This window comes from Miniopterus schreibersii, assembly GCF_964146895.1.
Source record: "Miniopterus schreibersii genome assembly, chromosome: 2".
In the NCBI taxonomy this organism is placed as follows: domain Eukaryota; kingdom Metazoa; phylum Chordata; class Mammalia; order Chiroptera; family Miniopteridae; genus Miniopterus; species Miniopterus schreibersii.
The window spans coordinates 106,728,349-106,742,612 of record NC_138102.1 but is presented as its reverse complement, the minus strand read 5'-3'; the positions used below and the strand labels follow the sequence as shown (position 1 = coordinate 106,742,612).

The following is a 14,264-nucleotide window of genomic DNA, read 5'->3' as shown; positions in this document are numbered from 1 at the left end:
AAGCCATCTATTTACTTTTTTTCATTAATATTGCTTTTCAAAAGTGCCACTAATAAGAAGAGTTACTCCAAGGGGTGAGACTATTTGCAGGAAAGTGCTTTTCCTGAACTGGTCTGATGAAAGCTTGCAGGTAAATTCAGAAGACACAAAAAAACAGAACTGTTCTTTTTTACCCAGCCTTGTTTATAGCAGGTTCTCAAATAATATTGTTTCATTATAATGTCGAAGGGATGCATAGGAACTTAACTCTTGTTTATATCAATTAGCCTATGGTAAAACTGGTTTTATTAAACATTGTTTCGCTTAAAGTTGCAGAACCTATCAAGGACATTAAGTGAGGACATACTGTATAAGGAAAAGACTGGGGACCTAAGATAATGTGCCAAGAATGAATAGAGAAATTAGAGCAAGCTGGGAAGGAGTACATTTTGAGACTCATGAATTAATATGAATAGATAGACCTTAATGTACCAGGAACACTAAATACACAGGAGACTATAATGAGGTCCTCCTCATAGAACTCGATGATAAGGTTCTTCTAGCAAGTAAGAAGTCTTACCTAATGGCTAAGAAGTAACCTGCCTGAAGATATGGTAAATATGAAGTATAAAGACATGAGAAACTGCCACATCTTATCTACGTGGCCACAGCTATTTAGTGTCATATAGTCTCCTAACTGTGGAGCAATTGATGAAACAAAAACACAAGCTACAGTTAGTCCATTTTATTAACATATGTAAAGAAAAAATGTTCTGTAGGAAAGGAGTATTCTGCTTGTGGTCTAGAAAAGAGGAACCAAAGAGCTAGAATTTGTCAGAGTGTATCCAGTCTGTCCAAGAAAGAGAAATACTGAATCTGGTAGACAAGAATATTCTCTTTACTGGAAGAGGTTACTCATTTTGAGCGCAAGAAACTATAAAAGGTTTCTTCATGGACTTGATGAACTATCCCTCAGCACAATCTAGTTTTGTTTCCTCTGATTCCTTGCTTACCAATCAGTCTTCTAATTTTCAATTTAACTTCTTAGGCATCATAGTCCTAAGAATAGAGAATCATGCACAGTAGAGCTGAATGCACACCAGAAGAATTAGAGTTCTTATTGTAAATGAATCAATTGATGTCTGGTTTCATAACTGACTGTTGTGAGTTTGACTGGTGTGTTTGTCGTCTAGAAAATGGAGCCAAAGAGCTAGGTGTCACACGTTACATCTAGGTTCACTGACAAAACCACATTCTTAGGCATGACCTGTAAAGGGCAAACTAGACTCTTGGCCACAGTGTTCCTATCAAGGTATCTGGTGAAGCCTTTCTCTATCAAGTTAAAACTTACTTATATCAACTCTTGAGCATGCCTGCACCTTTTCTCACCTTCCTTTCCCCAGCATGTGCTCATGCTCCCCCACCCCTCTCTCTCTCTCTCTCTCTCTCCCCCTCTCCTTCTCTCTCACACACACACACACACACATACACACCCTTTCTTCCCCCAAGGTGCATACCTTTGCTTTCTCTCTCCTAAGCTCCAAGGGCCCTTCTTTTGCCTCTGTAACTTGCTTCCTGAGCCCACGCAGCCCAGCTGGCTCAGTTCTTTCATGGCTCACTTCTACCTCTGTGTCTTTCCAAAGTAAACTTTCTCCTTCAATTTGAGTTCTTTGGCTCTGAATTCTTTCTTTGCTGAACTCAGGTACTGAGGTTGCTGAACCAAGGTCCACTAACATTCTGGTGCCATGACTCAGATTGTCCTATCACATAGTGTGGCAGGATTCCAAAGAAGCCCACCTTGCAAATCCAAACTGGTGCTCGGTACCAGCAGGGGTGCATTGTGCCCCATCGGCTACTCATTGTGCATCAGGTGAACTTGGGTGAGTTTTTCTTGAAATTCCAGACCTCCCTGTTTTAAGGTAAGAGGCCCTGACTTTATTTGAGCTGTTTTTTAAAAAAAAATCCCCATGGTGGAGCTAAATGTTAAGTCATGAGGTTAAAGATAGGGTTGAGAAAACTCAGGACAGGAGAAAAGAATGGGTGACTGGTTTTCAACTTTGGCTTTTCAATTGGAATTGCTTTCTGAAAGTCTGAACAAAATCTTTTGCTGGATAAATGAAAGCCTGAAGTCATTTGGCTCCGAAGATAAGGGGCACTTCCTCCCTCCAGCTCAAATATCAGGTATTCTTAGGCGACTAAGAATCTATGTGGAGGTGTCAAAGGGTATCCCTCACAATGTGCAGGAGCCCCTAGGGAATTCCAACTCAAGTGTAATTAAATAATTGATTCATCCAGGGATGTGTACATAAAGGTTACCCAGAGCTCCAAGTCCTCATGGTTACTCATGGTTATATTAGACATTTGAGGAGAGAAATTGAGACATGTAAGAGGGATGAAATGACTTGGGGGGAGGGGGAAGCGTGGCAGCACTGTGGAGCTCAACTCATAAGCAGCACACTTCAACCCACTGCACAACATCCCTAGAAATTTTGTTCAGACTCTTCAGATCTCAAAATAAAACTAAAATTAATTTAAAAACAACTGTAGATTCAAACTGTGAACTTTAGGGCCACAGCTAGTATATTACAGAATTGAATTGAATATATCCTACTATTGTCCAAGTTTGTAAATAAGAAGAAAATCATAAAATATCTATTATGAGAATTAATAAACAGAAACTTCACTCAAATGTAGTCAGGAGGGTAGAAGAGAGCTCTCACACATGTCACTCAATGCACACTGCTGACCCCAAAGGGAAGAGACAATAAGTACCTTGCATCTCTGACAGGTGATTCTATTTCACTACCTCAGCAGAAAGGAGAAGCGTCCCCCTCTCCCAGTAAAAGGAGACTGCCATAACTCAGCCAACGAAAAGTCACTATACTTCAAACTTTCAGTGTCCTCCAACAGACTCTTCATTCACAACAGTCCCTCCCAAGTCCATAAAAAAGTGGTTGTTGCCTTTGTTTCTCTGGACTTGCCCATAGTTTGCCATTAGACCGAATGCCCTGAACTGCAGTTCCTTGTTGTTCCCAAATAAACCTATTTTGCTGGAGAAATATCTGGTTTTTGTTTAAGGTCAACATTATGTATGGGCAAACTACTATTTGGTGAAAACTGTCACCTGATTTAGCATTCTAAGCACCCTCACTTGTTTTGGATGGGGGAGAAGAGAGGTGCGCATTGTTTCAATATAACAATGTCAACTCATATTTCATTTATTTTTTATTTACTGATTTAGTGAGGGAGGACAGGAGAGAGAAACAGTGATTTGTTGTTCCATTATTTATACATTCATTGGTTGATTATTGTATGTGTCCTGACCAGGGATTGAACCTGCAACCTTGGTGTACTGGGAAGACACTCTAACCAACTGAGCTACCGGGCCAGGGCTCATTTATGTTTTAACTACTCCAAAAAACTAAGAGTGCTTTAAAGGCTGCATACACAAAGGAATCCTTACAAACTTAGGGAAAGGTCAGAGGAGTCAGGAAGAGAATCAAAGCTTCGATGCCCTATATGCAATTAAAATGTTACCTTCAGGATTAAGTGCTACATAACTTTGGAAACTGAACAATAACTCAAAGAATCCATCTTCTCCAGAATCTGGTGGTATGCCCTATTGTCCCTGGGGTCAAAATACTGAATGGTGATGCCAAAATAAATGAGGAAATATAGGAGACTGGATGGGGGAAGGGGGTGATTGCCATCAAAGGGCTTAATCCAATAAAATAATAAAGCTCAGGCAAGGCTCAAATGAATGATAACTTAACTTCACTAATTCTCAATTTCCCAAAGACTCCCTAGAGATGATGTGCTGGTTACATTATGACACTCTTGGAATTGACTGGTTGACTGCAAGGTACAACTGAGTTCAGAATGGTTATCTGAGATCTATCAATGTGGCTAAAAATAACTAACTTTTCTGGCACACAAAGTAAGATCATAGGAAGATAAAACTAAAAGTTTTAACTCAGAATTCTTAAAATACCAATTCAATGCACTGATGACTGCCTCTCTTAGAAGGGTGTGTACAAATAGATAGTCAACCTGACCTAAAGAAACTGTGTTATACTTTAATCCATTGACCACCAGATGGCACAAATGTCTACCTAATGTGTATCCATGTCTCAGTAACATCACAGGAAGAGTATGAAAATCTTTACATTCTGTAGCCAGCTAAGGTATCCACATACCCTGAAAATATGAGCACCACAGCGAAACTAGTAAAAATAAATGCAAAGTATACTCCATAGGAAAGATAGCTTTTCAATAAATGGTGGCAGAACAACAGGATATCTACATGCAAAAGAATGAAGCTGGACCCTCATCTCATACCATATATAAAAATAAACTCAAAACATATCAGAGAAAGGGCAAAACTCTTAGGAGAAAACAAAGTAGCAACTCTTTGTTACCTTGGGTAGACTACAGTTTCTTAGATATGATACTAAAAGTGCATATGACAATAGAAAAATTAGATACATTAAAACTTTTGTGTTGAAAATAATACAATCAAGAAAGTAAAAAACCCCACAGAATTGGAGAAAATACCTACAAATAATATTTCTGATATGAAATATAAGTTTAGATTATATAAAGAACTCTTACAACTCAACAACAGGAAGACAACCCAATTTTATTTTATTTCATTTTATTTATTTATTTTTAATCCTCACCCAAAGATATTTTTTCCATTGCTTTTCAGAGACAGGGGAAGGTGAGAGAGAGAAAGGGAGAGGGAAAGAGAAGCATCGATGTGAAAGAGACACATCGATTGGTTGCCTCTCACTTGCACCCTGACCTGGGCCAGGGATTAAGCCTGCAACCAAGGTATGTGCCCTTGGCCAGAATCGAACGCAGGACCCTTCAGTCCTCATGCCAACACTCTAAGCACCTAGCCAAACCAGCTAGGGTGACAATAACTCAGTTTTAAAACGTGCAAAGGATTTGGATAGACATTTCTCCAAAGAGGACATACAATTGGCGACTAAGTACTTTAAAGATGCTCAACATCATTAGTCATTAAGGAAATGCAAATCAAGACTATATAATATGATGTCAATTCATGCCCACTAAAATAGATATAAAATAGGCAATAACAAGTATTGGGGCAAGATGGTGACGTAGGTAAACGCAGTACTCGCCCCCTTACACAACCACATCAAAATTACAACTAAAATACAGAACCACCATCATTCAGAACCTCCTGAAGTCTAGTTGAGTGGAAGTCCTACAACTAGGAAATTAAAGCAGCACATCAAGACCAGTAGAAAGGGTGAAGTGGGTCATAATCGGGGAGAAATGCAGAACCAGCTGGTCAGACCGATACCCATGTGTGGCGGTTTAAAATCGGGAGGGATATCTTGGCTTTGGAGGTTTCCCAGAGGAGTGAGGGGTCCCAGCTCCACAACAGATCCCTCAGCCCAGGGTTCCAGTGCCAGGAAAGAGAAGTCCCCACAACTTCTGGCTGTAAAAACCAGTGGGGATTGAGGCTGAGGGAGGCTGAGGCTGTTGGAGTCCCAGCCTCTTAAAGGGCCCGCACACGGATTTACTCATACTCCCTCTGAGCTCCAGCACTGGGGCAGCAGCTTGAAAGGAACCTGGGATATTCGGAGAGGAACTAACTTACCTGGAATCAGGGCAAGAGTCGGAGGGGCAGCTTTCTCCCACAGAAATAGTGCTGGCAGGGGCCACTGTTTCTTTGATAAGCCCTCCCCACACAGAGCCACAGGCAGGCACCACATCTGAATCTCCAGCAACCTGGCTCATACTTTTTGCCCCACCCTGGTGATTGCGAGTCCTTGCTCCTCCCTATTTGTAGGCTCATCCAAGCCATTTCCAGTGGCTTTTCCATACAACTGGCTTCTCCTGCCTCATGCTTTGGACATTCCTAAACTCTCTCAAACAAGCAGCAGCTGGCCTCAGTGTGCCTCATAGTTCTCGATAAGTGGCCCTAGGCCCAGCACTAGCAGCAGCCTACCATGGTTAATAGTTTTGTCTCTCCTGGGCACCTCCAAGGCCAACACAAGTAGCAGCAACCTACAGATTGCTGTGTAGCTCATGCTGGTTGGCCTTAGGCAGGGCACAGAGGCTGACTTTGCACCTCCAGGGAAGCCCCAGAGACAATGCACCTGGTGGTCAGCTTCAACCATGCTGGATTACAACCCTACCACATCCACAAGTGACACACTCAAGGGGTGGACTCTCCAGTGAATACCAAAGCCCTACTGAAGCAAGTCCTGCTCCATGGGTCAGCTCCTGCATAGCAGGTCTTCAGCAGCTGATTGGCCTGGGGGTCAATTTCTCCCAGTGATGCCAACATCAAGACTCAACTACAACAGGACAGTGCACACAGCCCACACAGGGGAGCACCTTGAGTGGCCAGCTTAGGTGACTGGGGAGGCTAAGCCACTGGGCCCTACAGGACACCTACTACAAAAGGCCACTCTACCAATTCCAGGAGACATAGCAGCTCTACCTAGTACACAGAAACAAACACAGGGAAGCGACCAAAATGTGGAGACAAAGTAACATGTCACAAATGAAAGAACAGAAGAAATCTCCAGAAAAAAAACTAAATGAAATGGAAGCAAGCAAACTACTAGATATACAGTTCAAAACAATGGTTATAACAATGCTCAAGGGACTTAATGAGTATTTCAAGGAAATTACCAACAAAAAAAGGACCAGACACAGAAATGAAGAATATACTAACTGAAATGAAGAATAATTTACACGGAATCAACAGTAGAGAACACCAAGTTTCAAATCAGCAATTTGGAATATGAGGAAACAAAAAACACCAAATCAGAAGAGCAAGAAGAAAAAAAGAGTCCAAAAATATGAAGATAGTGTAAGGAGCCTCTGGGACAACTTCAAATGTACCAACATTCAAATAATGGGGATCCGGAAGAAGAAGAGAGCAAGAAATTGAAAACCTATTCGAAAAAATAATGACAGAAAACTTCCCCTACCTAGGGACAAGTCCAGGAAGCACAGAGAGTTCCAATCAAGACGAACCCAAAGAGGCCCACACCAAGACACATCATAATTAAAATGCCAAAGGTTAACAACAAAGAGAGACTCTTAAAAACAGCAAGAGAAAAGCAATTAGTTAACCTACAAGGGAGTGCCCGTATGACTGTCAGCTGATTTCTCAACAGGAACTTTGCATGCCAGAAGCGAGTGGCAAGAATTATTCAAAGTGATGAAAAGCAAGGACCTACAACCAAGATTACTCTACCCAGCAAAGCTATCATTTAGAATTGAAGGTCAGATCAACAGCTTCCCAGGCGAGAAAAAGCTAAAGGAGTTCATCACCACCAAACCAGTATTACATGAAATGTTGAAGGATCTTCTTTAAGAAGAAGGTAATAAACAAAATAAACTGAAGGGCAAAACAGACCCAGAGACACTGAAGCATGCAACAAACAGACTGACATATTTCACAGGGTGGGGGGTGGGGGGATGGGGGGACGGAAAGAAGTTAACCAAAGAACTTATAAGCATATATGCAAAACCCATGGACACAGACAATAATGCAGTGAAAGCCTGGGGAGGGATGGGAGTGGGGTAGAGGGGGTCAATGGGGGGGGGGGATGGGAGACATCTGTAATACTTTCAACAATAAAGTAAAAAAAAAAAAAGGAAGTATTGGCAAGAATGTGTAGGAAGTGGAAGCCTCATACATTGCTAATGGGAATGTAAAATGGTTCAGTGACTTTTTTTTTTGGTTTTATTTTGTTTTAATTTTTTTATTGATTTGAGAGGAAGAGGAAGGGAGGGAGAGAGGGAGAGAGGGATTGAAACATCCATTTGTTGTTCCACTTATTTATGCATTTATTGGTTGATTTATTGGTTGATTCTTGTATGTGCCCTGACTGGGGATTGAACCCTCAACCTTGGCATATCATAACGACGCTCTAACCAACTGAGCTACCCGGCCAGGGCTCAGTGACTTTGGAAAATAGTCTGGTAGTTTCTTAAAATGGGAAATACTGAGTTACCACATGACCCAGCAATTCTACTTCTCTTACCTAAGGTATATTAGGTATACCTATACTTAGATATATTACCCAAGAAAAATTAAAACATCTCTATATAAAAACTTGTAAACAAATGTTCAGAGGAGCATTATTTGTAATAGTCAAAAAGTGGAAACAATCCAAAAATCCATCAACTGTTGAATGGATAAAAAAAATTTGGTATATGCACAAAATGGAATGTCATTCAACAATAAAAAGGAATGAAGTACTAATATATGCTACAACATGGATACACCTTTTCATCTTTAACTGGGTGTGTATTTATAGTATGTGAATTACATTTCAATAAAGCTGTTCAAAATCACTACCAGCAAATCACCGCCAGAGTAAGCCTCTGTCATTGATAGGAATGCACTATATACCTCAGGGAGATTGGCATGTCTTGCACTGTAGTCTCCCACCTAGATACTGCCAGGTATGAGGCCTAGACTGAGCAGCAACCTAGCTTTCCTCAATACACCTCCATCTCAGTTCTAACTTCCATACTCTAAGATTCCTTTCTAACATTCTATTATTTTATCCAGTCTGACCTCACTTTATAGATAAAATAACTGGGGACCAAGTTTGAGGATCTTACCTAAAATCACACAGCTATTAATGGCAAATCTAGAAGCACTAGAACCAAAGTCTTCTGATTCTCAGCCCAATGTTTTACTCAAAAGGTGTTTGCTGCCTTTCTTGTTACAGGCCATTTGAATGGTCAGCTTGCATTTGTGGAAATTCCCTTGTACCTTGCTAATCTCCTTCTTATGTGCATGGTAGCATTTCAGGGCTCTAACAGTATTTGCATACACTATTTAACACCAAACTTTACACATCTGGTCCAAAGAGATTTTTTTCGAATTAAAAAAATTCCTATAAAATTTTGTCTTTTTTTTTTTAATAAGACTAAATTTATTCAATAACCTAATAAAAATTTGATTATAAGTATCCAACAGTATAAAAAGTACAAAACAGATTTGTAAATTTTTAATATATTAATACAAAGTACATGACTACATACAGTACATCCTATAGCCAAAGAGAGGTAGAAGGGGAAAAAGACTGTGGTTGAGGTCTAGTAATAAATAAATAAATAAATACAGAAGTAGAGATGAGTCATATTATAGAATATTCTACCACTAATACTAAAGCTAAAATGTATTTTAAAAAAGAACCATTTCAAAATAAAAAGACTAAAACTAAATACATTTATCATATAACAAATCCCATCTGTCCCCTAAAATTCCCCTAGTTTCATTCATTAGAAGGGAATTTAAAAGAAAAAGACTTAGGCAAGCCTGGCTGGGGTGGCTCAGTGATTGAATGAAAACCCATGAACCAGGAGATCACGGTTCGACTCCCACTCAGGGCACATGCCCAGGTTTCGGGCTCTGTCCCCAGTGGGGGGCATGCAGGAAGCAGCTGGTCAATGACTCTCATCATGGATGTTTCTATCTCTGTTTCCCTCTCCCTTCCTTTCTGAAACCAATAAAAACATACTAAAAAAAAAAAGCAACAGGCAATCTCTATTTAAAAAAAGAAAGAAAAGAAAAAGACTTAAAGAGCACTTTATAGCAGCATTCAGCTTCCGTATGAAATACTCAACAACTTAAATATTCTGTGTATGTCTATTTTTCTTTCAGTAAACTAGGCACTGGCTTCAGAGTTTGTGGAACTTGTGGAAGTGGAGGAAAACGAATCCATTCAGAACTATTCTAGAAATTGTCTTTTGGTAGAATAGCAGTTACCCAAGTTAAAAATAGGAGGTGCCCTGACTGGCACTGCTCAGTGGTTAGAGCGTAGGCCTGCTCACCAGGGGGTCGCGGGTTCGATTCCGGGTCAAGAGCACGTACCTGGATTGCAGGTTTGATCCCCGTCCCTGGCTGGGGCGCGTGCAGGAGGCAACCAGTCAATGTGTCTCTCTCACATCGATGTTTCTCTTTCTCTCCCCCCACATCCAGTCTTTCTAAAAAAAAAAAAAATTAATGGAAAAAATGTCCTCAAGTGAAGATTAACAAAAAGAAACAGACAAATAGGAGGGTCATTTTTGTTGCTATGGGTCTTTTTTCCCCTAAAATTAAAATCCTTTTTGTTCTCCTTCTATATAAACCTCAGTCACCACTCCTGAGTGGAGCTGGGCAGAGGCTCTGACCCCTGCTCCTCTGGCTTCTCAGCAGCTGTTTTCTTATTGCTGCAGCAAAGCTTAAATAAATGTGTGTCAATGAGGACTTCCTCAAAACATCTTCATAGATAATCCCACAACATATTTCCTGTCAACACACAAAGCTGTTCTGATACCAGACATGAAAGGGTCCAGGCTGCCCGCCCCTACTGGAGTCAAATAAGTAGAGATGAGTTTGAATCTTTATGGTTTGTTGATTAATCAGATAGCTGGCAATCTGAGAGAGGGGCAGGGGTAATACCCTAAAAAGATACCTCTGACATTTCATTCCAAGTCAGCCCTTATATATGGTTAGAGGGTGGGTGGGGGGGAAATCTAAAGTTAGTGAGTTCTCAGGGCCTGCCTTCTATCACTGTCCTTGCAAAGAATAGCCCCAGAAAAGATTAGCCTGGAACACTGTCTCCCTTCAGATAGGTCCTGTCCTTGATCTGCACTTAAACTGTATTTTCTTTTGAGTGACTGGCTCATCTGGGCTCCAGGACTGCCTTATCTCCAGGGCCTGTTCTTCCTCTTGCAACACATCCTCCAGTTTCCCAGGGTCTGTAAGAAAATCTCTTCTTTATAGTGAGTTGCTATTAAACAACTTTGATTCTATTTTTATTATATGCCCCTTCCCTATCAGTTCCATGCACAATAACATTCCCAAAGTGCAGAGTGAACACTAGGCCAACCCCCCCTCCAATCCCTCCCTCCTCCTCAACCACCTTGCCTAGAAAGATTATCTCCTGCAGTTTCACAGTTGCTATCCCTGGCCAGGAAGGTGGAGATTCTGCTTTCCAAATTTTATGTCTTTATATTCTTTGACTATCTCTGGAAGGATACACTAGAAGTTAGTGACTGCCTCTGGTTAAGAACTGAGTCAAGCCCAGCCGGCATGGCTCAGTGTTTGAGCATCGACTTATGAACCAGGAGATCAAGGTTCGACTCCCGGTCAGGGCACACGCCCTGGTTGCCGGCTCAATCCCCAGTGGAGGGCATGCAGGAGGCAGCTGATCAATGACTCTTGTCATTGATGTATCTTTCTATCTCCCTTCCTCTCTCTGAAATCAATAAAGACATATTAAAAACAGAAAGAAAAAGAACTGAGCCAAGTAGTATGTGTGAGGGTGTGGATATTTTTCATCAAATATCTTTTTTGTATATTTGCATTCTTACCATATGCTTTTATAACCATTAAAAACATAATTTAAAAAAATATTTGTGCTGCCCTAGCCAGTTTGGCTCAGTGGTTAGAGCATTGGTCTTCAGGCTGAAGGGTCTGGGTTTGATTCCGGCCAAGGGCATATACCTCGGTTACAGGCTCAATCCCCTGCCCAGGTCGGTGGGCAAGCAGAAGGCAACCAATCGATGTGTCCCTCTCACGTTGATGCCCCCCCCCCTTCTACTCTCTCTGAAAAGCAATGGAAAAAATATCCTTGGGTGAGGATTAAAAAATAAAAGTAAAAAAATAATTATTTGTGCTATAAAAAGGCTCACAAAATCCCAACACTTATTCCACATGTAGTATTCCCACTGAAAAGAATAAAAATCACAAAATATTTGGGCAATCTTTTTTAAAAATCCAGAAAATATATCTATTCAGAAACCACACAAAATTCAAAAATGTATGTCTTATATAATTACTTGGTAGACAACCAAAGATTTCATTTAATGCTAGCAAGGGATGTATCATTTAGCCTTAAAAATAAATCAAGCAAAGATTTAAAGCTATGTGGTTATTTCTCCCTAAATATAGTTTGCTATACAATGGGATGTAGAAAATGAGGGCTCATCACAATTATTCTGATCTTTGTAGGGGCAATAAATGTATCTGTAACCAGAATTTTCCCCATGATCCCAGGAAGATTAGTTTATTTCCCAGTTTTCTTTACTTTTTCCAGTATTAGAAAGAACTGTTTCTTTCACACCCTTCACTGACATGATGGATGCATAACCCTACCCGGGTCTCCACTTAGAAGCAGCATGCCTTGCGGAGGAAGGTACCCAGGCAGCCATCTGTAACTGCTGGGAAGTTTGTTGCCATTTTCCTACTCTGCCATGAAAAACTGTATTTGCTTAAAATGTCCCCGAGTCTCTTTAAAGGGAGCCAGGTGGAGGAAGGCTGCAGCAGGTATATTAACCTCAGCAGTGGTTTCAAGCCATAAAAACCACTACAGCAGGGCTCCCCCAGAGACTGATTGGTCATCCCCACTGGGGACCCCAGCCTTGGGCATCAGTCAGCTTGTCCTGACAGCTTGTCCTAAGCCTGGAAGTGGATTTTACTGATCAATCTGGAGCTGGTCATATGTGGAGACAGAGGTGGCTGGCTGGTGGGGTGGGCCTGGCCCTCAGGGTATGGAGGGTAGGGTGGCTAGGCACTCCCAAAGCCCAGAGCAGGCAAGGTCTGCCCTGTGCACTGCCACCAGAGCATGAGGATAGCTCAGAGCACTGAGCCCAGGGGTCCTAGGGTCCTTGTCCACACTGGCCAGTCCTGTGGTGCCCTCACCAAGGGTGGTGAAGCTGTAGTAGCCCTCTGCCTGGCTAGGCGGAGCCATTTGGCTCCAGACCTGTGGTGGCACTGCTGTCATTATTCAGATCCTTGAGGCTGAACTGGGCAGCCCTGTCAGAGTGCTGAGGCTCCAGGCTCACTCTTCCCCATGCACTTCATGAGACAGCAGGTGAGGAACGCCCGGGTGAATAGGCCGCTGGTGCAGTGGGCAATGGAGGCAATCACCGTAGCCTTAAAGCAGGAGTCTCAGGCTTGTACACAAGATCCCTGGGCGCTATGCTCTACCATCTGGTGGCCTGAGGGGCAGTGGAACTCGATGACAGTCTCCAGAGAAGTGCTACTGCCATGAAAGTTTTGAAAGGTGCCCTGTGGGGGCAGCCACACTCAAGCGCAAGTAGCAGTGCGGTTCCAGGGACAGGCATGGTGTTCCGGTCTGCACCTCCACTTTGTCCTACTGTGGAGGGTTGGCCGGCTGATGGGGTGGGCCTGGCCCTTAGGGTATGGAGGGTAGGGTGGCTAGGCACTCCCAAAGCCCAGAGCAGGCAAGGTCTACCCTATGCACTGCCACTCAGGGCATAAGAGCTCAGAGCACAGAGCCCTGCATGCTCTGCCAAGACCTCTTTCCTAGATTTTAATGATTCCATCTTCAATTTATTGTGCTAGAGGTCCTGTTATTAATTCCAACAGCAACATAAAGAAGCAAGACAAAATTTTAGAGGTCTTTTTAGTTACCTATGGAGTTTAGACACTTTGATTGTTAATGATCCTACATAGGTAGATACAGTTATAGAATTTCCTGAATTAAAGAACATTCATATGAAAAAACAAATATGCTATGTTGAGTATAGGTTCTAAGATGAGTAATCATGAAGATAGCATGTGATAACACAAAACTCTGTTCATTTATTCCTTCCTTCACTCAACTATTTAATGAAGGATGATTATGTGCCCAGCCCTATGCTAGGAACTTCTGATGTAACAGTCATCATAAACAGACTTGCTTCCTGTTCTCATGGAACTTAGTCTGGTAGAAGAAAAAAACATAAATCAAATCATTGCCAAAAAAATTTAATGTGTAGTTAAAACTGGGACCAGTGCTATGAAGAAAATTATTCTTCAGGCAATGGAAGTTTTTAAACAAGCACAGCAGCATGTTCAGATCTGCAGATTAGGGTAAGAAAAAAAATCTTGTAGTTAAATGAAATTACAGTGTAGAGAGGTACTTGGCAGTAGGACCAAATAAGTACACAGAATTACACTGTTAACATTCTTCTAATTCTTATGAAAGGCGCCAAGGAATTTTCAGCGATTACAAATCCAAGGTCAGTTTTATTGCTGACGTCCTCAAAGCACTTTGGTCTTGCCATAGCTCAGGCCCTTGGTTCAGCAGATACTAAGTCCAGACACTGCTTAGTGAGTAATATCAGGTCTGTCTCCCTCCCTCCCTCCCTCCCTCTTTCCCTTCCTTCCCTCCCCCCCCCACCTTCCTTCCTTCCTTCCTCTCTCTTTTTATAAGAGGACATGCAGGAGTGCCCCATTCTTTTTTTTTTTTTAATATAATTTGATTGATTTCAGGGAGAAGAAG

General features: G+C 41.7%; 2 protein-coding genes across 2 annotated transcripts in view; both read right to left on the bottom strand.

Annotated features, from left to right (window-relative positions):
- Window positions 1–14,264, bottom strand: part of TULP3 (TUB like protein 3) — an 80,590-nt gene that overhangs the window by 30,677 nt on the left and 35,649 nt on the right. The window lies entirely within an intron of this gene.
- The window catches only part of TEAD4 (TEA domain transcription factor 4), a 130,145-nt gene that overhangs the window by 110,097 nt on the left and 5,784 nt on the right, over window positions 1–14,264 (bottom strand). The window lies entirely within an intron of this gene.